The sequence below is a fragment of the Panulirus ornatus genome, chromosome 59 (assembly GCF_036320965.1).
Source record: "Panulirus ornatus isolate Po-2019 chromosome 59, ASM3632096v1, whole genome shotgun sequence".
Taxonomy (NCBI): Eukaryota; Metazoa; Arthropoda; class Malacostraca; order Decapoda; family Palinuridae; genus Panulirus; species Panulirus ornatus.
Window position 1 is genome coordinate 11,341,569 of NC_092282.1, and position 26,013 is coordinate 11,367,581.

General features: G+C 46.1%; 1 protein-coding gene across 1 annotated transcript in view; it reads right to left on the minus strand.

Annotated features, from left to right (window-relative positions):
- Positions 1 to 26,013, minus strand: part of LOC139767326 (uncharacterized) — a 206,833-nt gene that overhangs the window by 136,494 nt on the left and 44,326 nt on the right. The window lies entirely within an intron of this gene.

Consider the following 26,013-nt stretch of genomic DNA (forward strand, 5'->3'; position numbering starts at 1 on the left):
AAATTCACCAAAACCCGAAACTCTTCATTTGGGGTTTTGCCGCTCGTGTGGCAGGCACCCAGGCCAACCCCAGCACCAAACCAAGACAACAATACCAAATGAACCATTAACGCGAGAGAAAAATACATTTGAGTAGATTTCTTTCTTTTCCTTTTCAATGTAGGTAAGGAATCAGCAGAGAAAAATGGGCACATGGATGATCATGATAATGAATGGGAAATGACTGATCGATGACGGAATAATGTGTGTATACAACACGTTTTCTTTGAGACGTTATGACATCTTCCGTTTTCCTACTACATTTACAGGGTAGACTATATATATATATATATATATATATATATATATATATATATATATATATATATATATATACATATACATATATATGAGGATATGGTTAATGCTAGGATGGGCTTTAAAATTACCTGGGGACAAATTATAGCTCTTGATATTAGCAATTTAGATTCAATGACGTTACGTCTAGCATTAACCAAATCATTATGAGAGAATTGATAAAACACAAAAACATCAAAAATTTGCTCTTGACACTCCCAGCTAACCAGGTCAACCCCCGCCACCTGACCCCCCCCTTAATCACTCTCCCTTACAACGGTTACGACCAGACATAGCAGACAGTGCTTGGCCTAGAGGGATTGGTGTTGGACGGCGGGAATCAAGTGTGATGTTGGGATTTAAATAACTTTGCTAAGTACTGGCATCACCTGATGATGAGGTGGACTGTCTTCACGAAACATGTCGTGCCACATGTATAGAAAAAAAATTATATGTTAAATAAAACTGTATGGACGCCTACTGAAGTACGATTCCACCTTCATATACATGTTGCTCCTATACCTTAACCATGAGCGTACGGCGGGTGCAACGTAATTACATTATACAAACTACAATTATATTACATAATCATATGATTATATTACGATGACTTAATCATATAATTACATAACTATATTACGATGACTTAATCATCTTTTTCTTTTTTTTCTTTCAAACTATTCGCCATTTCCCGCGTTAGCGAGGCAGCATTAAGAACAGAGAACTGGGCCTTTGAGGGAATATCCTCACCTGGCCCCCTTCTCTGTTCCTTCTTTTGGAAAATTAAAAAAAATAATGGGAGGGGAGAATTTCCAGCCCCCCGCTCCCTCCCCTTTTAGTCGCCTTCTACGACACGAAGGGAATACGTGGGAAGTATTCTTTCTCCCCTATCCCCAGGGATAATCATATAATTACATAATCATATTACGATGACTTAATCATATAATTACATAATTATATTACGATGACATAATCATATAATTACATAATTATATTACGATGACTTAATCACATAATTACATAATTATATTACGATGACTTAATCATATAATTACATAATTATATTATGATGACTTAATCACATAATTACATAATTATATTACGATGACACCCACCCATCCGACCCTCCTCCACACACACACAGAATTACCTCAAAAAAAAAAAAGAAAAATAAAGTTTTTTTTTCATACTATTCGCCATTTCCCGCGTTAGCAAGGTAGCGTTAATCTCAGATACGCTATCATACATTCCCCCTCCCATATATACCCCATCACCCCATATATATTCCCCATCCCCGCCCATCCCCTTGAATGGGAAGGGGTGTCTGGGAGTGGAGGACCGCCTTCACCCAGCAAATCAACCCAGTCTCGCCCCCCAGCATCCAGACGTTACCTCAGCTGATCTGTGCTCATACCGCTGAGGCGTCGCTGAGACACAGGAGAGGTCAAGGAGGGTCAGCAGCGCTCGTCTGCTGACCTGACCCTTGCCTGTACCTCAGCTGATCTGTGCTCATAACGCTGAGGCGTCGCTGAGACACAGGAGAGGTCAAGGAGGGTCGGCAGCGCTCGTCTGCTGACCTGAGCCTTGCCTGTGACCTGAGGGAAGGCGATGGGTGGAATACAGTGGTTTCAAGATCACGTGTCGTCCTTCGGGATAAACCAGAGAGAATGCTGGATAAATCCTCCCCTTTATGTATTTCTGAACCTCCCCTTCTGTATTAGTGCTTTGAAAAGTAGCAAAAGAGGTAGGAGTCGAGTTTCGATTTTTTTTTTCATTCTAAGACACTGTCGTCTCTTTCTGGGCGCTATCTCCTTAAAGCGAGAAACGGAGATCAGGTACGAAAAAGGGACTATATACAGTGTGTGTGTGTGTGTGTGTGTGTGTGTGTGTGTGTGTGTGTGTGTGTGTGTGCGTGTGTGTGTGTGAGTGTGCAACAAAGGAAATGTGAAAAATTTCAAACCACATCAGCGTCGCCCAAAATGTTTCAGACCCCTGGGAACTAGATAATGCACGTCTCTCCATTTCCCTCCACTGGAGAAAAGTAAGAGAGACCCTTTTCCCCAGTGGCAGACATTCTCCAGCGGTGGGGGGTCGAGCCGAAACTGTGGCTCTTATTTCTTCATAATGAAGTGCTGGAAGGTGAAAAAGAACTCGCCATATATATATATATATATATATATATATATATATATATATATATATATATATATATTATTATCATTATTATCATTATTGTTATTTTGCTTTGTCGCTGTCTCCCGCGTTTACGAGGTAGCGCAAGGAAACAGACGAAAGAAATGGACCAACCCACCCCCATACACATGTATATACATACATATATATATATATATATATATATATATATATATATATATATATATATATATATATATCGGGATCAGAAGAATTGTAATATTTTCTTTGGCAAAAGAGAATGTAATCGGTACGGAAATGTAATCATAAAATAATCTCAACAAAAAATGAAGTACATCAGGACGACCCTTGAGCACGACGGTACGACCCTTGAACACGACGATACGACCCTTGAGCACGACGGTACGACCCTTGAGCACGACGGTACGATCCTTAAGCACGACGGTACGACCTCTGAGCATAACGGTACGACCTCTGAGGATAACGATGCGACCTTTGAGCACGAAGGTACGACCCTTAAGCACGACGGTACGACCTCTGAGCATAACGGTACAACTTTTGAGCATACGATGGTACGGTACCTGAGCACAACGGTACTGAGCGCGTGTACCATGGCCTAGCCATCGTCGACAAAGGCCGTACCGTCATGATCAACGCGTAAACTGCCAGTTAGTGCTGGAACAACCACTTGGTTCAAGATCATCTTTAACTGCCAAACTACGAGAGAGAGAGAGAGAGAGAGAGAGAGAGAGAGAGAGAGAGAGAGAGAGAGAGAGAGAGAGAGAGAGAGAGAGAGAGAGAGAGAGAGACAAAACGAGACGCGCATCATCACCACTTCAGAACCCGCTGAAATCCATCACGACCTGGACTGAATCACACTGACCTCCAATCACTTCGAATGAGGTCACGGCTGCTAAACGACTCACCCAAGGTGATTAGCGTGACCCCAATATGTCAGGGTGGGACCCCATCACCACCCCCACCTGACCCCAGTGGACGAGGGGGCAGGTGGTGGTGGCGCCCCAAGCAGCTGGGAGAGTCGTGGTTTTTTGAGGCGTTGGATATTGCTGGTGGGGTGCACCTGCTTGGCTCCCTCCTCCTCCCTCCTCCTCCTCCTCCCTCCCTCACTCCCTTCCTCCCTCCTTCCCTCCCTCCCTCCTCCTCCTCCCTCACGAGGGAAATTTATTCTCTCCACGAATGAGGGAGGGAAAAAAATCGGGGTATTCGAGCAGGGAAAACATTTTTAGGAAGCTAAGCAGGTGGATCCAGATTTCCAGGACGATTCTTATGTTTGTGGAGGTAAAGGTGAGGTATATATATATATATATATATATATATATATATATATATATATATATATATATATATATATATATATATATATATATATTCCTATGAGTCCATGGGGAAAATGAAACACGATAAGTTCCCAAGTGCACTTTCGTGTAATGATCACATCATCAGGGGAGACACAAGAGAGAAACATAACAGTCAGTTGATATACATCGAAGAGACGAAGCTAGGACGCCATTTGGTAAACATCATCCCTACACCCCCTTCAGAAAGGGTCTTGGTAGTGTACCAGAAACACCCCCCCCCCCCCCCCCCCCCCCTCGCCAGGGCAGGGAACCACCTCCTGCGACTCTTAGGCTGCACTGCGCTCAGCAGCAGGGGCAGGATGGACTTTTTCGAAGCGACAAACTTTTGACGAGACTACTATGTTTCGTTAACTGACGACTTTTCATTCGCGTAGTAACCTTAGACACACACACACACACACACACACACACACACACACATAGGCTATGGTATGTGTGTGTGTGTGTGTGTGTGTGTGCGTGTGTGTGTGTGTGTGTGTGTGTGTACATACATACAAAGGAGTAAGGACACGGTACATATATACATACAAAGGAGTATGTATGGTACATATATACATATATACATATATGCATACATATATACATACAAAGGAGTATGGACATGGTACACATATACATACCAAGGAGTAAGGACATGGGACATATATACATACATAGGAGTAAGGACATGGTACATATATACATACATAGGAGCAAGGACATGGTACATATATACATACATAGGAGCAAGGACATGGCACATATATACATACACAGGAGTAAGGACATGGTACAGACACACAAGGTTAAAAGGACGTGGTAAACACAAGTGTAAAACACAAAATGGTAATCACACAAACACATGAATTATGAAGGCAAACCAATTTAAACAGGATCCAAGTTTTCACAGCAGGGAACCACCTCTTGTTTTCTATCCTCCCCCCCCACCCCCCACACAAGGACGACGTAAACAACACCTGAAGTTAATGTGATGTACACTAAGACCATAAATATTCTCTTTATCTCTTTTAGAAAACTGGGAAAAATGCTGTTTGCAAATTTTAGACGCGTTTCCTAATTCTAAATCCAGGACGTATTTTCTAATTCAAATGCAGTAGAGTCACTGTTGTTCATACTGAATATCATTTGGTATGAGGGAAATTGCTATCACGAACGCATGCAATTTCAATGACCAAACAAGAGGTATGGAAGAAAATAATGTAATCGTGTATTTTCATGGATTATATTCCAAAACAGAAGCCCGGATGAGGCAATTGCATTTCCCCATTCAATTACATTTCTAGCCATGATACATTACACACACACACACACACACACACACACACATCTACATATATATATATATATATATATATATATATATATATATATATATATATATATATATATATATCAACTGACTTATATTTCTCTCTTGTGTCTCCCCTGATGATGTGATTATTACACGAAAGTGCACTTGGGAACTTTTCGTGTTTCATTTTCCCCGTGGACTCATAGGAATATATATATGGGGAAACTGAAAAGGAAACGAGTATAGTAATCTAAACTACCAATCCCGTCTTGTCTGGAGGAAAGGATGGTTGGTAATTTGGTCTTTAGAGCTTAACAACTGTCAAGGGTCGTTTATAAGACAGACAAGGTCAATTGATAACCACCAGTCGATTACTCTTGAACTATCTATCTTCTTCCCTTCTCTATGGTTCTTCCCGTAGGATGGGGGGTCAAACGAGTGAATTACAGTCGACCATCATCCTGGGAAAGTCGTCATCCCACTGCCATGGAACAGCGAAGAAAACGAAGCCAAAAAATAAAAAATGTCATCTGAAATTTTTTTTGGTGGGAGGGGGGTAACTCATATAAAATTCTTTCACGGTTGGAACAACGATGAGACGACATGCACCCCTTTGCAGTTGATGAAAGGCATGGCAGGAATGTGCACGCGAGAGAGAGAGAGAGAGAGAGAGAGAGAGAGAGAGAGAGAGAGAGAGAGAGAGAGAGAGAGAGGGAGGGAGGGAGGGAGGGAGGGAGGGAGGGAGGGAGATAGATAGATAGATAGATAGATAGATAGATAGATAGAGAGAGAGAGAGAGAGAGAGAGAGAGAGAGAGAGAGAGAGAGAGAGAGAGAGAGAGAGAGAGAGAGGGAGGGAGGGAGGGAGGGAGGGAGGGAGGGAGGTTGATAGATAGATAGATAGATAGATAGATAGAGAGAGAGAGAGAGAGAGAGAGAGAGAGAGAGAGAGAGAGAGAGAGAGAGAGAGAGAGAGAGAGAGAGAGAGGCGCACGCATCCTGCCAAGACCCATTTCGTATTTCAACTCTTCTTTTTTACTTTTACTTTATTACATGATACGCTTATTATCATCATCATCATCATCACTCACCATCGGCCATAGCCAAAAGAGAGGCTGTGAGAGGGAGGAGGAGAGGAGGAGGAGGAGGAGGAGGAGGAGGAGGAGGAGGAGGAGGGGAGTGGAGGCCATTAGCTTCATATCTCGGCCGACTTGGTTCTATTTGTAGAGAACGGGAAACACCATTTTCTATGTCCGCTGGCGGTAAGCCTGGTCATAACGTAGGTTTAGCCGACCCTGCGTCTTCTCTCCCACCTCACCCTACCACCCTCCTCCTGCTCCAGCCTATTACTCGCAGGAAATTGGTCAATGGCCCAGGGCGTGAGGTGTGTGTGTGTGTGTGTGTGTGTGTGTGTGTGACGCAGGGGCTGGGGGAAGCCTAAAGCCACGACCTGGGGTGCATCCTCTCTCTCTCTCTCTCTCTCTCTCTCTCTCTCTCTCTCTCTCTCTCTCTCTCTCTCTCTCTCTTTCCTCCCCAGCCGTACATACAAGTGTGTCGACCTCGACCCTAAGGTCGAATACGAATTCTCTGGCGCGTTCTGTGGTTATGGTTCTGTGTACCCTCCTCTTGTCTCTGTGGCACGTCTTACAGCTCTGTTTGTGCTGCTTCTCTTGTGTCGTCTGTATGTGTGTGTGTGTGTGTGTGTGTGTGTGTGTGTGTGTGTGTGTGTGTGTGTGTGTGTGTGACTCCACTGAGCTTTTCACAGTGAGGGAGGAGCATCTGGAGGGAAGGCACACACGAATATACACAACCAGTCAACGTCGCATGTGTCCTAAAGTTCGTGGAAGAGATTTCTCGGAACTTCCATACGAGGTGTGTATGGTTCACGACAGTCTATTGCTCCCTCCACTACAGGAGTCTACGTGAGAAAGACGGGCACCAGGAGGCTTGATTGGCCCACGACTGGGTTGTCTAGTAAGAAGAAGAAGAAGAAAAAAAAAGGAGTTTCACTTGACGAGAAAATGTAATTCCGCTCAGCATTTATTCAATTTTTTTTTTTCAAGCTATCAGCGACTCCCTGCAGCAGCTGCTGTTGCTGCTCACCAGAAGGGGCAAACAGACCTGCTGGCTGGCGAGGGTTCAGAGGAAGGCAACGAGAATGGTATATGAGATATGGGTGGAATGAAGCACACAGAGAGAGAGAGAGAGAGAGAGAGAGAGAGAGAGAGAGAGAGAGAGAGAGAGAGAGAGAGAGAGAGAGAGAGAGAGAGGGTAAGACATCGATCTGCCTATATTGCATGAAGGAGGCTGGATGAAAGAGGCATAAGACGAGAAGTGATCAACACACACGAATGCCCAAAAGGTCACATGACGAGACGATGATATAAATCATAGGCCATTAGCTTTGAACGCAAGACGGAGATCAAAGCTAAGCGAGAGAGAGAGAGAGAGAGAGAGAGAGAGAGAGAGAGAGAGAGAGACGTGTAGGAGTATATCCTCAATATCGTTGTGGACTCTTGGAGTTGGCTAGGCTGAGAGGGGAGTAAATGCGTCCACCAATGTAAAATTCAAAAACACCTACACCATTATAATACAAGGGTAAAAAGGGGGTGGGAGAGCGGTGAAGGCCCCCTTCGAGTGTAGGAGGAGCTACCATCAACCTCTGCACACAAACAAAGTAATAACACACACGGTTCGCCAGGTGTGGTGGGGAGAGCGAGGCCGGAGCTGCTGCCACGAGCGCTGGCGAAAAACACCCACCTCCAGAGAGGGCTGCCAATACCCGGTGTATCGGTCCATCCATAAGGCGGGACAACTTCCACAGTGGCTGACGCGTGTGTGTATATATGCATCGAACACTCACGAAACGCTCGTGATCTTTGTATTCGTAATCATACAGTGGCTTTACCTCCAACGACGTCTGGACTAACTATAGAAGAGAATGAATCTAAACCTAAGTAAATTCAGGTTTTTTGATGGAAGAGAAGTTAAAATAACAAATGCAGAACGATGCTGGACGCTGCTGAGAGAATGGTTTTCTTGTTTACGTCCTGCTGACAGGGTCCGTTCTCTGTGATGTCACGTATCGAAAGAAAACCGTCCAGCTTATGCATACGTCACGAAGGTTCCCAATACACAAGAGCTCTGTCGAATATGTGAGCCTGTGACTGTACACTTAGTCTTGAAAAAACGTGGGGTAATGATCAGAGGTGAAACGGGCAAAGATAACTCGCTTGCCACCCTTAACCTGCGAAGGGAGGAGTTACATCTCAAAAGCCTGGTTTATAGGAACTGCCAGTTTCGAATAAGGTTAAAAATTCTCTTGTTCCCCAAACGCTGTCTCGCACACGACATGCCAGCGGTACAGTGATACACAATGTACTGACGGAGGGGCCACCTGCATCCGCTCACTGATTCCTGAGCTGTTTTCACCTCATGTACGACCTGCAGAGGAAGTCTGGTGATCTTCCTCCTCTTGTATTCCAGATATTTCCTACTCCCACGCCTGTAACTGCTTCAGTTTGCTTCTGGCTCCTCCTTTGGTCCCTTCCAAGCCTTCGTGAGCTGCGTCGTCCTCCTCTGGTTTGGCTGTGTCCTCGCCCTCTGGTCTGGCTGCGTCCTCTCCCTCTGGTCCTGCCTTGTCCTCTCCCTCTAGTTTGCCTGTGTCCTCTCCCTCTGGTCTGGGTGCGTCCTCTCCCTCTAGTCTGCCTGTGTCCTCTCCCTCTGGTCTGGCTGCGTCCTCTCCCTCTGGTCTGCCTGTGTCCTCTCCCTCTGGTCTGGCTTTGTCCTTTCCCTCTGGTGTGGCTGCGTCCTCTCCCTCTGGTCTGGCTGCGTCCTCTCCCTCTAGTCTGCCTGTGTCCTCTCCCTCTAGTCTGCCTGTGTCCTCTCCCTCTGGTCTGGGTGCGTCCTCTCCCTCTGGACTGCATGTGTCCTCTCCCTCTGGTCTGGGTGCGTCCTCTCCCTCTGGTCTGATATCAAGACCACCTTCCCCCCAGCACCACACAAGACAGAAGCCCAGTGTCTTTCTTTTCCGGTAATGATGCCGCCGCCCCGTCTGCATGACAAAGACGCTGTCTCGAGGCGTCTCTGGCTGGCAGTTGGGAAGACCCCTGCTGCAGTGAGCTCTCAGTGTCTCCTCAGTCTCTAACGTCGTGGCATTAAGTGCAGCGGTGAGGGAAGGAAGGAGGGAGGGAGTCTCTTGCTCCTGCAGGAGGGGGCCAGGCCTGAGAGCCGGGCCCCTGAAGTCGTTCGTGGCAGCGAAGGACACAACACTTGGTCTTTATCTCCGGGTTGTTTACATCCAGTTCACGTGAATCGTCGAGGTGTAAGGTTGACCTCCCGGGAGCTGTGAGGTTGACCTCCCCGGAGCTGTAAGGTCGACCTCCCCGGAGCTGTAAGGTTGACCTCCCCGGAGGTGTAAGGTTGACCTCCCCGGAAGTGTAAGGTTGACCTCCCGGGAGCTGTAAGGTTGACCTCCCCTGGAGGTGTAAGGTTGGGGTCACATTTCAACTTCACTCTGGTTGCCCCATTTCTCTGGACGCGGGGCGTTGGGTCCAGAGTTCCGCCACGACTTACAGGGATTCCCACCGTTTCTGCTCCTGTCACCGGGCCAGACGGAGACTCATGGCACTTTCATCCCGCCAAGGGGAGCAGCTCTACACCACCACACACACACACACTCGGACGTCGTCAGCTGTTGTGGCCAAAACGTTGCGGCGAAGCGTTCAAACGTTTTCTGAGCAGATACGTTGATGATCTCTAACCATCTATCTGTCTGTTCATCTATCTATCTATCTACCTACCTATCTATCTATCTATCTATCTATCTACCTATCAATCCATCTATCTATTTATCTATCTCTATCAATCACTCTAATTATCTATATCTATCTATCAATGAACCTATCTATCTATCTACCTATCCACCTATCTATCTATCTATCTACCTATCTATCCATGCATCTATTTATCTATCTCCATCAATCACTCTAACTATCTATCTATCTATCAATCAACCTATCTATCTATCTATCCATAAACAGAAGATTTCCACTGCTGAGAGAAAGAGAAAGAGAGAGAGAGAGAGAGAGAGAGAGAGAGAGAGAGAGAGAGAGATAATGACCAATCTATGAGAAAATCTCTTCTCGTGTGTGTGAGAAAGGATCTTTTTCACACACTGGGGACGAACCCCCCTCCCCCCCACAACGCAACCCCCCCCCCCCCCCCCCCCCGACACACAAGGAGCACCAAAAATGTATACTGAATCAGAGCTGACATTTCTTTCCCCCCCCTCCTTCACCTCTCTCTCTCTCTGACTCTGACTCCTCCCCCAGCCCCACAACCATCCCCTCCTCCCACTTCCCCCAACTCCCCCCCTGGGCGGGGAGAAAATGGCCCCAGTGATGGGAAGGAGGGGGAGGGAAAGAAGGAGGAGGAGGAGGAGGAGGAGGAGGAGGAGGAGGAGGAGGAGGAGGAGGAGGAGGAGGCAAGGAGGAGGAGGAGGGGGGTTTGTGAGTTGCTCCTCCTCGAGAAGCGGGAGGGGGGAGGGGTGTGTGTGTGTGTGTGTGTGAGGTGCTCCTCCTCGAGAAGCGGGAGGGGGAGGGGGGGAAGGGGAGGGTGTGAGTTGCTCCTCCTCGAGAAGCGGGAGGGAGAGGAGGAGGAGTTGGGTGTGTGTGTGTGTGTGTGAGGTGCTCCTCCTCGAGAGGTCGCGGTGACACTCCAGAAGAGGAGAGTAAAAGACAGGGGAAATGGAAGTTGAAATAAGGCTATTAAGGAAGCGATGGGAAGTGTCAGGGGAGAGAAAAGAGTTGAGCAGGGCTGGGGGGTGAGAGAGAGAGAGAGAGAGAGAGAGAGAGAGAGAGAGAGAGAGAGAGAGAGAGAGAGAGAGAGAGAGAGAGAGTCACATCACCCTCCCTCCCTCATCCTCCCACGAAAAGAAAAAAAGATATCTGCGGGACAGTTACTTGGCGATGGTGGGCGCACAAAAAAAGAGATACAAGATACGCTAGATAAAGATAAAGATAAAAAAAAACCATTAAATAATAAAGGTAAATGTGAAAGGAAGAGAGAAAAGTCACTGACGATGAGAAAATGGCCTCCTCCTCCTCCTCCCACTTAAAAAAAAAAAAAACCTGATCGCAATTTACCACTGAAAAAAAAAAGATTTTTTTCCCCTCTGTGAACATTAATAAAACTGGAGAGGATTAAAAAATAATATACATGAAGAGTCTCGTGGGTAGACAACTCACGAGGGGAAAAATATCCACTGGAGAAAAAAAAATGAGTTTTTTCTGTTTTTTTATGAGTTTTTTTTTCTTAATATTTGTTGAACATTATCATTAAAAAATGGAAGCCAAATTTAAGACCAGGTATGTCATTAAGGACGATAATTACCTTGCCAGGTGATGGTTATTTGGCACCTATGGTGCCTCCTCCCTCTCCATATCTTCATCCTCCATGCTCCATTTCTTTACCGTCTTCTTCTCCTCCATGTTTTCCTTCCTTATTTACTTTCGTCTGTTGTGTCTCATGCTTCGTTTTCTTCCTATTTCTTCTATGCTTCATGCCTCGCCTTTGCTATCTCTACGTTTTTTAAATTTGTTTCATTTCTTCCTCTTTCCATTTCTTTGATAATGTTTCCTTCCTTTATGTTTGACCTTACATTTTCTTCCCCTTTGCTTATCTTTCTTTGTTTTTCATAAGCGTTTTATCATCCCACATATCATTTTTCCCTCTTCCGCACTTGCTTCCTCCACGTTTTAATCTTTCGAAGTGTATTTCTCGGTTTTCCTTTCTTTAATTCTCCATATTTCTCGTTTTCCTTTCCTCAATTCTCCATATTTCTCGTTTTTCTTTCCCCAGTTCTTCATATTTCTCGTTTTCCTTTCCTCAATTCTCCATATTTCTCGTTTTTCTTTCCCCAATTCTTCATATTTCTCATTTTCCCTTCCTCAAGTCTCCATCTTTCTACTTCATTTCCCACTATAATTCCTCCATGGCGCATCCTTTTACTCCATCATCCACTCCTGAATTAATGTTTCCGCCATGTCTCTGTCCATAATGTTCTTCCCTTTGTCTCACATACCCCCCGCCTTTATCACATCTTATCTTTACGTATACTTTACGATGGTTTGGGAGGTCTCCTAACCCACCCTCTCTCACCTAACCCACCACCACCCATTTATCATATCTTTACGCATACTTTACGATGGTTTGGAAGGTCTTCTAACCCTCCAGCTTGGGCTGGGTCCAAATGCCCCTCTGTTCACCCAGGTTGTTGGATGTCTCCACACGCAAGACGCACGTCACACCACCACATCCTGGCTGGTCCGACACAGTCACAGTGTAGGTCCCCCATCAAGGTGTCCGTCAAGCCACTGTTTAGATCCAGCTGTGTTTCCAGTGGAGGCAGACAATCCACTGGAACAATTTTGCGACCCGGATGGATGTTTCAACCGTTTTCTGTAATTTTAGATTTTATGCACTATCAAGTCTTAATGGCGATGTCTTATAATGTCTTCAATGCGTATGGTGCGAATCCGAAGCCATTATTCTTCAATGCAGTTTGGGGGTGGGGGATTTGGACTCTAGAAGATTTCAACATCAGTGAATCATGTCTTCCATCTTTATCACAATGCGAGAGTCCAGAGCCACATGACTTCTAGTTATCCCTAAGAGTTTAAGTAATGTTATCACATTGCACCGTTCTAATACGAGATAGCAGCATTTTAGTACCTCAAAGACCGTCTTATCACTGGGTCTCCTACCTTCCCTTTTTCCATGTCAGTCCCTCAAATCCGAGTATAAGTAAAGAGGCGACTGTGGTTTTCATATGTCCGCTGAAAGCAACGTTATGACCTGGTTTTGTCAACTCGTATGTGTTTGACGTTACTCCTCCGAGGTCTGGCGGTGTACGTATCTGTCCAGTGGTGTACTGTGGTGTATTTCAGTTCCCCTTGTTGTTGTTATCAGGTACTGCCACTGGCCCACTGGAAAACCTGAATGAGTTACGTCAGTCTGTGGGTTTTTTTTTTCTGAGTACTGTGCAGATTCGAATCCTATACCTTGTACTGAGATCGTCTACCAGTAATGGGAAATGCGGTTTGTATCACAGATTATGCGAATGAGAAACGATATAGGTTCAAGTATATCTTCCTTGGGGATCTCGGCTTAACTTATCGTAGTTGCGGTGACTGACGTAAACAACGTGTTGTTTATCTGTTAATTCTAATGGTGTACTTCCTTCATTCAACTTTTTTTTCTCTTTTCAGTTACTCCCATCTCATAGCATAACTTTCTCTTCCACTCGCCTTTCCTCTGGTTCTCCAGACCCTAAAAAAAAACATCTGGAAGGTATTTCCCTTTTTATAATGGAAAGTCCAATGTCCCGGTACACCTTGTGCTTACAGACATCAACAGCGCTAAACTCTGGTCTGGAAACAATCAATGATACACCTCTTCGTGGATCAGCTGTGTGGTATACAGCTGGCTTGTTTACCTGCAGCAATGCTCGTGGTGCAATGGTTCACTTCAGACTGTCAGTACAGTAGGTGAGAAGAGCTGATACAACTGTATATCAGGCGGTATAAATACATCATCGCCCCGTGTAGCCAGCCTGTAGATGCGACTCCAGACCTGGTGCTCGGTAATACCTAAAAAGGACTGGTCAACTGTCACTCAGGACCAGTGGAAATCGGCAGTGGAGGTCATTGGGCAAATGCCACACAGACCCAGTGGCGGTGCACGATCTGTAGCCACCCATGTCCAGTGGATGTTGACGTTCCTGGCTACCAAGATCCACTGGAGGTAGTAAGTCTTAACCACTCTGCTAGTCACGACAAGTAGTGGTCTCAGCCACCAACCAGGATCAGTAGTGGTCTCAGCCACCAACCAGGATCAGTAGTGGTCTCAGCCACCAACCAGGATCAGTAGTGGTCTCAGCCACCAACCAGGATCAGTGGTGGTCTCTGCCATCAACCAGGATCAGTAGTGGTCTCAGCCACCAACCAGGATCAGTGGTGGTCCCAGCCACCATCTCGGGCCAGACAGTAATAGTCCCAGCCAGCCACCATCCAAGACCAGACAGTAATGGTCCCAGCCAGCCACCATCCAAGACCAGACAGTAATAGTCCTAGCCAGCCACTAACCAAGCCCAGACAGTAATGGTCCTAGCCAGCCACCAACCAAGACCAGACAGTAATAGTCCTAGCCAGCCACCACCCATGCCCAGACAGTAATGGTCCCAGCCAGCCACTAACCAAGACCAGACAGCAACAGTCGAAGCCAGCCACCACCCAAGCCCAGACAGTAATGGTCCCAGCTAGCCAAACCTCCACTCTGGGGACCAACAATGGTCTCAGCCAGCTAGGACCAGAGAAGATAATTGCCTTATCCCCCAAGGGAACGTGAGCAGGTAAACCAAGACAGTAACAGGAATGAGACGTGACACAAATTACCTCCGGGATGTACACCTCCGCCACGGGCCTTGCTGCTCCTGAGTCTGGTAATACATCAGGGACGACCTCTGGTAAACACAAGTTACGACTCGCGCTCACACACACACACACACACGCACGCGCGCCCGCCCTCCCTCGCCAGCAATTATCAATGTTGCTGGCCTGAGATTTCCAACCGCAGGAGGAGCTACGGTATGTGAGCGTGGTAATTACGCAGGAGTTATCCCCCCTCTCCAGTCAGGATAACGTAAGACTGTAATTCCCTTGCCATTCGTGTATTGTGTTCCGTTGTCATTCTGTAACAAGTCTAATTCTGTTACTGTATTCTGAACATGACGCAAGTTAGGAATTTCAAATATTAGTTTGATTTCTTTTTTCGTTTCTTTTTCAATCCCATTTCAAGCGGTGGTATCAGCAGTGATGACGTACATGTTGCTGGGAGGGTGTCATGTGTCCGACCCCAGCCAACCACAATTGCCCCACCTTCAGTACTGAGGTCCAAAGGCTCGTCTATCAACCTCACCAGACGCCCTCCGAGGCCGTCGGTCCGTCTTTCAGGTCGAGGTCGACACTGTGGGATTTATGCTGGTGTGTGTGTGTGTGTGTGTGTGTGTGTGTGTTTATAATGCGAATAATATGAAAACTTAATAGTATACAATTCATCATCTACAGCTAAAGACTGTAAATATACAGAGAAAAGACCCACGTTAATACACAGAGGCGTATGACAAAGGAAGGTGTGGATAAAACAAGTACGCAGGAGAGGGTTTTGATGTGCAATCTGCTAATTGTTTATAATGCTCACAGTGGCTTGGGTGAGGCTGGCTCACACACGGGTCTGTTACAGCTCGGAGAGGCTCGATCCGCTGGTGGTGTCGAACTGTAACTAAGGGACGTGGGATCTCTTGTGTGGCAGGAGGTGACGGTGGCGTGCGCGGTGCAGCTGCCTTTTCACGAACTTTGAGATGAGGTCCAGATAATAACTGAAGGAAATCGTAAGGGCTCTCTTCTGTACCGTTTCTATCAGCCCCAGTTGTGCAGTGGATCATGAGGAAGACAAAGCGAGAGAGGCACAGATGAGCTTAGGATGGAGAGAGACTGTAATGTTTTTGAGTTCAAGCGCAATGTGAGTGTATGTAATGACCTCTTTATACTATATGGGTACGAAGTTTTGCTATGGTGGGGCCCTATCTCTTGCATATATATGAACTAGTAAACACTACAAAAGTATGAATACATTTATTAATATACTCATACTCAATACCAGTCGATCGTTTCGTACTACAAATACAGAAAATAACAGCAAAATTCACAAGTTTATGATTATCTTGAAGACACGAATTCAAGAAAATATCTTAAGAGACAGACCGACCACAAAGCACCAGCAGCAGGAGGAGGAGGAAGAGGAGGAGGAGCTGGAGCAGGAGGAGGAGCAGGAGAGCCGTGGTGTACCACCACCACCACCACACACCACAGTGCTCCCATCTCCCACCCTCCGTCGTCAAGCCCCTTCACGTCTCGGGGCGCGGGGATGCGGCTAGTCAACGAGCTGGGATGAAGACCTGAATGGCTAAGTAGGCGAGACGGTCTGACGAGCTGGGTGGCTGGCTCAGGAGAGTCGTACCTCCACCGCAGACAAACTTTACACACTTGTCGACTTACGAGTGAGAGAGAGAGAGAGAGAGTCGGGCGGCACCATAGAAAACGTAGGGTTGAATTTCTTAGAAAACGTCGTTTTGAGATCTTTTTTTTCCCTGGGGGGAAACGATCCCATTTATTTTTCAATCCAGGTCCCTTATGGCGCTCCCCGAGTGAGGCGAGCGACGGAGGGAATGGTTATGATAAGGCTAAGAAGCCACCAGCTCCCGTAATTCTATTACCTTCGAAATAAGTGTGTATAGTAAGATTCCCCTGGGGCCAGGCATCGTAGAACTTGTCCAGCGGGGCATGTAAACACGATGAGACAGGAGAAGGGAAAAGGGAAGAGGGACGGGGCACGTAAACACGATGAGACAGGAGAAGGGAAAAGGGAAGAGGGACGGGGCATGTAAACACGATGAGACAGGAGAAGGGAAAAGGGGAGAGGGACGGGGCACGTAAACACGATGAGACAGGAGAAGGGAAAAGGGAAGAGGGACGGGGCACGTAAACACGATGAGACAGGAGAAGGGAAAAGGGAAGAGGGACGGGGAATGTAAACACGATGAGACAGGAGAAGGGAAAGGGGAGAGGGACGGGGCATGTAAACACCATGAGGCAGGAGAAGGGAGAAGGGGAGAGGGAAGGGGCATGTAAACACGATGAGACAGGAGAAGGGAAAAGGGAAGAGGGACGGGGCATGTAAACACGATGAGACAGGAGAAGGGAAAGGGCGAGAGGGACGGGGCATGTAAACACGATAAGACAGGAGAAAGGAAAAGGGAAGAGGGACGGGGCATGTAAACACGATGAGACAGGAGAAAGGAAAAGGGAAGAGGGACGGGGCATGTAAACACGATGAGACAGGAGAAGGGAAGAGGGACGGGGCATGTAAACACGATGAGACAGGAGAAGGGAAAAGGGAAGAGGGACGAGGCACGTAAACACGACGAGACAGGAGAAGGGAGAGTGGAGAGGGACGGGGCATGTAAACACGATGAGACAAAAGAAGGGAAAGGAGAAATGGACGGGGCATGTAAACACGACGAGACAGGAGAGGGACGGGGCATGTAAACACGACGAGACAGGAGAAGGGAAAGTGGAAATGGACGGGGTCATGTAAACACGATGAGACAGGAGTTGTTCCCCTTCGTTAGAGATGTTAAACGTTGTTCTTCCCTCGTTAGGCACACGACTGCGTTAAGTTACCGTTATACCAAGGAATTAAAATAGAAACTCAAGTCGCTTAGTATGAAGTTAATGAGGTGCATCGAGACATACGAGTGGTGGGTTGGTTATTTGGGATCTAAGGCTACCTGGTAACTACCATGGGGTATTAACTGGAGACCGTTATCCTCAAGTGATCATCACCAATCGAGAGATAACTGAAGAACTTCTTCAGGTGCTCATGATAACTCTAGCACCGTACGCTTACCTCATGGGAGAGGCTTGCACGACAGGAGGAGCCACAGGCAAAGAAACACACACACACACACAAGGCTGAAGCAAAGCCACTCTTAACACCACTTGATCACATGAACCAAAGGCCACTTCCTCACAGTGAATTAAGATGACAACAAAATAACTATAACTATAACCTACAACATGAATAAAGAAGCTGTGTACTAAAAAAAGAGAAGAAGAAGAAGACACAGCTCAGGAGACGTTTTAAAGGCAACATTTAGAAACATCTTTCACGTAAGATCCAAGACGAACGACATCCAATAGGGAATCTTACATAACCCAGATAGATAGAGAGGTATACCGGCCTTCTGGACGCATCAAATATCCAAAACCTACTTGGAAGACTGGCGAAGATCCCTTGAGGGAGGGAGGGGCGAGACGGTGGGGTGGGAGAGAGAGAGAGAGAGAGAGAGAGAGAGAGAGAGAGAGAGAGAGAGAGAGAGAGAGAGGAAGTGGATATTTACCCAACGTTCAAAAAGGGTGACAGAATTCTACCTCAGACGTACACACAGCGAGAACACTTCTGCCACGGACCTCAGTAACTCAAAGAGAAGAATCGACTTTACTACAGTGAATGGGTGTGTATGCCAGAGGGTGAGAATGACCTACATACAGCGTCTTCTTCAGCTTCTCCATCTCTGTATTCTTCTAAGGCACAGGAATACAAAGGCTAAGAAATCTATACAGGATTGTGTAATTAGTCGTAAAAATCTTTGATTTCCTGTAACCCTGGTCCTATGTATATTGTATCCAAGTTCACAGTTATGAAGTATCTGTGTAGAACCCATGATAAGTGCTGATGTAAACTGACGTATTTGGTCCATTCGTTGACTCGGTGTTCAGTCATGCAACTTGGAAATCGCCACAACAGAATGATTTATGCATTAAGCATTACTGCTCTTTTTTTTCCCCCCCACACAGGCTTATAATGGTCCCATGTCTGTTGTATATAATCATGCAGGGAAAAAAAAAAAAGTGCACACGGTAAATCAGATCAGTGATTGCTGGTGTAGCCGCATGCAGGGTTATGTATGTATATGAATTATTATACACTTTTAATCCACATGGAACATGCAGGATATGTATATATATTTTTTCTATCCTCACTTGTTTTCAAAATGAAGCAGACAGTCCATGGAAATATCAGTAATGTGACAGCGTCAGGCGGCTGGGATGAAGAGACATAAGTTCTAATTAGCAAGAGATGGACAGCACTGTCTGTGTGTTGGAGTCGCAGACTTATTTCATTGTTGGAGTCGAACATTGTCTCATTGGTGGAGTCGAAGCATGTCTCACTGGTGGAGTCGAGCACCGTCTCACTGTTCGAGTCGAGCTCTGTCTTGAAGGTGAAGTCGAAGTGTGTCTGACTGTTGGATTCGAGCACTGTTTCACCGTAGGAGTCGAACATTGTCTCATTGGTGGAGTTGAAGCATGTCTCACTGGTGGATTCGGGGTGTGTCTGACTGCTGGATTCGAGCACTGTTTCACCGTAGGAGTCGAACATTGTCGAACATTGTCTGACAGGCAGAGTCGAAGTATGTCTCACTGGTGGAGTCAAGTAGTGTTCTCAGTGTTGGAAATGACCACCGTTACGCTGGTGAGTTCGAACAGCTTCACATGAGTTCGAACAGCTTCACATACAGAGTTGGACAACGTCTCACTGGCACAGACGAACACTGTCTCACCACTGGATCCAAACGATGTTCCACTAATGACTCCCACCTACCGAATCCCGTAAATAACCCATCACTGGAGCGAACTAGGAAATACATATCAGTGCAAAAACGAACGTTTCATCACAAAGAGAACCTAAAAAAAAAAAAATGGTACCACTAAAACAATGAAACAGTGTATTGTTAGAGCCAAACAATATAACCCCCCTCCCCAAAAAAAAGGAACATAGAATGAACTGAATATTAGACCTAACAAAGGGAAGGATCCACCATCACCTGCTGGACAAAGGAAATGGACAAATGATAGTCTAACTCTCACCCGAGGAAGGAAGAAAAGAGACGATGCAAACGTCACATAATGAGGGAAATTACATCTAATCGACAACATGCAAATGATCATTAGTTCTAAGCCACGCGAAACTGTACCGAAAGAATCTATGGACTGTGTCAAAATGGAAGGAAAGATCGTCAGTTTGAGTCACGCAAGATCCACCGAAAGACTACATCATTTGAGCCACACAAAATCTACCAAAAGACCATCTGTTTGAGCCAAATCAATACAGCCACGGCACTATACTTTACCTCCTCTCTCTCTCTCTCTCTCTCTCTCTCTCTCTCTCTCTCTCAATTCACTCCTCTTTCTCACACACACACACACACACTCTCACAATTCACTCTCTCTTTTTTTCCCCTCTCTTCTCCCTTCGTTTACAATGCAATATTTCCCCATTCTTACCAGCAATTTCACTGCCTTCCGTCAATACCTGTCGCCATGGGCGAGGAGACGTAAGAAACAACGTCAAAAGAAAATGGGCACTGGATAGAGCAATCACGTCCAAAGAAAATGGGCACTGGATAGAGCAATCACGTCCAAAGAAAATGGGCTTTGGACGGAGCAATAAGCAAGACTCAGTGCTCTGTTTTTTCTTTTTTTTCTAAATTGTGTCGTCACTTGGCAACAGTGTAATTGCTCAGAGAACACATCTAAAAGATTCCCCTTTGATACATGGGCCACATGCACAGTGGCGTTGTATGTGGACTTATGGAATTATCATGAACACCTGAAGAAGGTGTCGAAGATGTTTCAGTTGGTGGAAGTTGTAGCTTCCATTGCCGTCCTTAATGACCCCTGGCCCAACCAACCAACCAACAAGCCAACCAACTAGCCGAATAGCTAGCCAACCAAGCAACCAACCAGCCAATTAACCAGCCAACCAACCAGCTAACCAACCAGCCAACTAACTAGCCAACCAACCAGCAAGACAGCTAACCAACCAACCAACCAGCCAATTAACCAGCCAACCAACCAGCCAACCAGCTAAATAATAGCCAACCAACCAGCAAGACAGCCAACCAACCAACTAACTAGCCAACCAACCAATTAACCAACTAACCAACCAACCAACCAACCAGCCAGCCAGACAGCCAGTCAACCAACCAAAACAAACAAACAACCAGCCAACTAACCAGCCCTAAACAAACAACCAGCCAACCAACCAACCATACAACCAACCAGCCAATCAACAAAGCAACCAGCCAACTAACCAGCTAACAAGCCAACCAACCAACCAACCAACCAACCAGCCAATCAACCAACCAGCCCTATGATAGATCACACTTCTGGAATTTTTTATTTTTGACATTCAATTTAGGATCGGTTATCATCATATACATGGAAAAAAAAGAAAACTGGATTCACAGGAGAATATATCATCCTGAAGAAAATGGAAAACTGGCCTGTATGCAGAAAACGTGCTCCGGACGAAAATGGACGCTTGTCCTATGGGGAAAAAATGCAATCTAAACAAATACATAATCCACGAAATGAGATATAATTCCTAACCCATATAAATCCTGCACAATCATATGCATCAAACTCATATTCCCATAACATCTGACAGTATACAGGGTCATATGTAGTCTCACCACAATGATAATGACGTACCATACAATTCTCTCTACTATATACCAAAGGCACGTCATAATGGACGAGTTTCTCCTGCACGAGGTTCCAACGAGAGAGAGAGAGAGAGAGAGAGAGAGAGAGAGAGAGAGAGAGAGAGAGAGAGAGAGAGAGAGAGAAACAATATGGAACGTAACTTCGCGGTCTTCCAGGCGCCCGAAGGATGGTTTTAATTCGTACTTTTGCTTCTTTGCTACCACAAGGCGGTAGAAAGGACAGTACCTTCCTTCAAGAGATCTTCATCAATGCCGATATTTGATGTTGAGGTTTTGATAACTTCCTCATAAATTCCGATATTTGATGCTGGGGTTTTGATAACTTCCTCATAAATTCCGATATTTGATGCTGGGGTTTTGATAACTTCCTCATAAATTCCGATATTTGATGCTGGGGTTTTGATAACTTCCTCATAAATTCCGATATTTGATGCTGGGGTTTTGATAACTTCCTCATAAATTCCGATATTTGATGCTCGGGTTTTGATAACTTCCTCACAAATTCCGATATTTGACGCTCGGGTTTTGATAACTTCCTCATAAATTCCGATATTTGATGCTGGGGTTGTGTTATCCGGAAAGATAAGACTGGAGACGTTGGCAGTAGATAAATAGAAAACATAAAAGTTATAATAGTTTCATATGGAGAGGAGATAATGAGGCATTTTGATGATGGAAAATGAACTTCCAACGTCTGTTTCGTTTTGATTAAAAACTTTGCTATGATTAACTGCCGGAGGTGTGTATACATACATACATATATATATATATATATATATATATATATATATATATATATATATATATATATATATATATATCACCTACTTTTTCTGATATGATTTTCTACTTAGTTTAAAAGTACCTACATTTCTGGCAACACAATGTGTGTGTGTGTGTGTGTGTGTGTGTGTGTGTGTGTGTGTGTGTGTAGGACTACACCTATATCCAAATACAGGACCTGGGGATAACCTGAAGAAGACCTGGTAAGAGTTGAGGACAAAGTGAAGGAGATGGGAGGACCTGGAGAGAATTTATTGTGAATACCTGATAATGAACTTGGGAATGTTTGAGAAGAACCTGGAGAAGACTTGAGGAAGACCTGGAAAAGACTTGAGGAAGACCTGGAAAAGACTTAAGACCTGGAGAAGACTTGAGGAAGACCTGGAAAAGACTTGAGGAAGACCTGGAGAAGACTTGAGGAAGACCTGGAAAAGACTCAAGGACGAACCTGGAAAAGAATTGAAGAGGACTTGGAAAAGACTTGAGGAAGACCTGGAGAAGACTTAAGGAAAAGGCTTGAGGAAGACCTGGGAGACCTGGAGAAGACTTAAGGAAGAAATGGAGAAGACTTAAGGAAGACCTAGAGAAGACTTAAGGAAGACCTGGAAGAGACTTGAGGAAGAACTGGAAAAGACTTGAGGAAGACCTAGAAGACTTGAAGAGGACTTGGAAAAGACTTGAGGAAGACCTGGAAGACCTGGAGAGGCCCTCTGGAAGACCTACTGGGGCGTGTGTTGTGCGTGTGTTCGTTATTTTTCCCATAGACGAACTGTAGCTCCCTTCAGGCTAGAGATTTTGCGTGTGGGAACTTCAGAATCTGGGCAACGAGCAGTGACGGTGGAGCAGTGAGCCAGCACTACAGTGGCTGTCGAGCCCCCTTCCCTAGCCCAGGCTGCTGTCTTTTCTTTCTACGACACATACACATGCGTTGCTGGCATTCAGTCCACAAACACACACTCCATCTTCTACATAAGACTCGAAAACACGTAAATCATAGGATTTTTTGTTCTAACTTTGCATATGTTTTTTCTTGCGGTTAGCGCTACGCGCTAGCTCCGTCTAACGAAAAAGAAAAGAAAATCTCGTTATAAAGAAAGTTCAAAAGAGATGGGGGCCCCACGAATGCAAAATCCTCTTTCCATGATGGACAAATAAAGTCTTTACACACACACACACACACACACACACACACACACACACACACACACACACACACACACACACACACACACACCGAGGGACTTCAACTGGCCTAAAGTTGATAGTTATTACCCGAGCAATTAATGCGAGTGACAAGGCTAATGTATACCTAATGGCAAAAATGAATTCTGTTTACGCGGAAGTGCAGCAAACGCGTCGCGGGGGTGTGATTGTCCTATTGCACAACGGTTCAACTTTTAATCCTAACGGCGAGGAGAGAGAGAGAGAGAGAGAGAGAGAGAGAGAGAGAGAGAGAGAGAGAGAGAGAGAGAGAGAGAGAGAGAGAGGGGTTGACTAAAGTAACCCCTTCTTCCTTCCTTTCCTTCCCTCCCTCCCCCACACACACACACACCCAAGTTCAGCGGGTGGGCTAATGTAGGGCCACGCTGGGATGTCGTCTCCGGATATCCACTGACGTATAAGAAGATTTGCTCTCGTCTCTCGCTAATGAACCGCCGGCGACCAGCGGATCCCACTCACTTAGTCCCCCCCTTTAAAGTCCCACTCACTTAGTCCCCTTTAAAGGCTAGGAGAGGGAGGAGGAGGAGGTGAGGAGGTGAGGAAGGAGAGTAGGTGGGTAGGTGCCTCCACCCGCGCGCTCTACTTCCCCTCCGTGGTAATGGATGTGGATCAGTCATTGGCCAGGTGGCAAGTAAGGCCTCTTCTCGCTCTGCCCTTCGTCAGGAGGAGGAAGGAGGAGGAGCATCTGCAGAAGAGGAGGAGGATGATGAGATTTCCTACCCATCTAAGTACTCATCTGTGTCTCCTTCCACGGCCTTTTATTTTCGTAAAATTTGCCAGTTTTTTTCTTTTTTTTTAACTTTTCTTATTTGCTTGATTGAGTTTTGTGTACGCTTCTCTCTCTCTCTCTCTCTCTCTCTCTCTCTCTCTCTCTCTCTCTCATGGGGAGAAAACACGACCTGATTCCCCTCGAGCTTGACTTAGGGTCGTCCCTTGAACCACGACGGCAAAGACCATATATTACACCGGTACGACCACCTGAGTACGACGGTAGGACCACGTGAGTACGATGGTACGACCACCTGAGTACGACGGTGCGGCCACCAGAGTACGAGGGTGCGACCACCTGAGTACGAGGGGTACGACCACCTGAATACGACGGTACGACCACCTGAGTACGACGGTACGACCACCTGAGTACGACGGAACGACCACTTGAGTACGACGGTACGACCACCTGAATACGACGGTACGACCACCTGAGTACGACGGTGCGACCACCTGAGTACGACGGTACGACACTTAGTGGTGATGGTATGGCTCTCTATCATAGGGGGTACGACCCTTAAGGTACGATTGGCGTCATGACCTCTGACCTGACCCTTAAGGATGGATCAGGTCTAAGCCCGGGCTATCACACGCAAAGGGCCATGCCTTCGTGTTCAAAGGGTCGTACCGTCGCGTTTCAAAGGGTCGGGTCGTACAGCTGTCTTCAGAGGGTCGTACCGTCGTATTCAAAGGGTAGTACCGTCGTGTTCGAGGTGGATAACATTCAGAGAGAGAGAGAGAGAGAGAGAGAGAGAGAGAGAGAGAGAGAGAGAGAGAGAGAGAGAGAGATGTGCGTGAGAGGAAAAAAACGAGCGTAATCCCGCTAGATGACACGTTATTTGTGCTTACCTTAGCGGTGGAATATAACCCACTGACAAGTGAGCTCTGATCACTTGGCTTGATTGAATCACCACGGGACCCCAACACTTATCAGGAGTATGGCCCACCCTCCATATTGTTCCATTATATCACACAAGGGAAGAAGAAACTTGCCATCAAGACTTAATTGACATAATGCCTCTAGAAATATCACACACACACACACACACACACACACACACAGAGTGCGAACGAATGTGGCCTTTTTTCTGTCTGCTTGCCTGGCGCTACCCACCTGAAGCTGAGGGTATAGCAATGCTGTTTTCTGTGGGGCGGGGTGGCGCCAGGAATGGATGAAGGCAAGCAAGTACGAACATGTACATGTGTATATTTGTATACGTCTTTGTACGTGTATGTATACGTATGTAAATGTGTATATGTTGATATGTATATGTATATATATGTATATATGCGTGTATGGGCGTTTATGTATATATGTGTGTGTATATATGAGTGGATGGTCCATTCTTTCTTCCTTCGTCTGTTTCCTGGCGCTACCTCGCTGGCGCGGGGGAAACGGCGACCAAGCAACAATAAACATAAATATAAAAGAATAAATCCAAAGATGTACTTCCTAGTTAGATCCCGTCATTAATGAAAAAAAAAATAAAATATATTTTTTTTTCTGCTCTGTTTACCGTCGTGTTTATTATGGATGCGTCGGCCGTAAGCCCCATTTGCATATTCAGTAAACAATCATTTACCAGGAGCCCAATGGTGTATTCTGGATGCTTTCTCTCAGCTGGGCCGTGGAGGGAACAGGGGGCACTACAATCTCCTCCTCACCTTTTAGTCGCGGGTGACCTACGTCACTTGCTACAAGATGAGTTTGATCTGTTGCCCTCCACCCACCGTCCTCGCGTGGAGAAGGCACGGAGTGGAGAAGGCACGGAGTGGAGAAGGCACGGAGTGGAGAAGGCACGGAGTGGAGGAGGCACGGAGTGGCACGCACGGAGTGGAGAAGGCACGGAGTGGAGAAGGCACGGAGTGGAGAAGGCACGGAGTGGAGAAGGC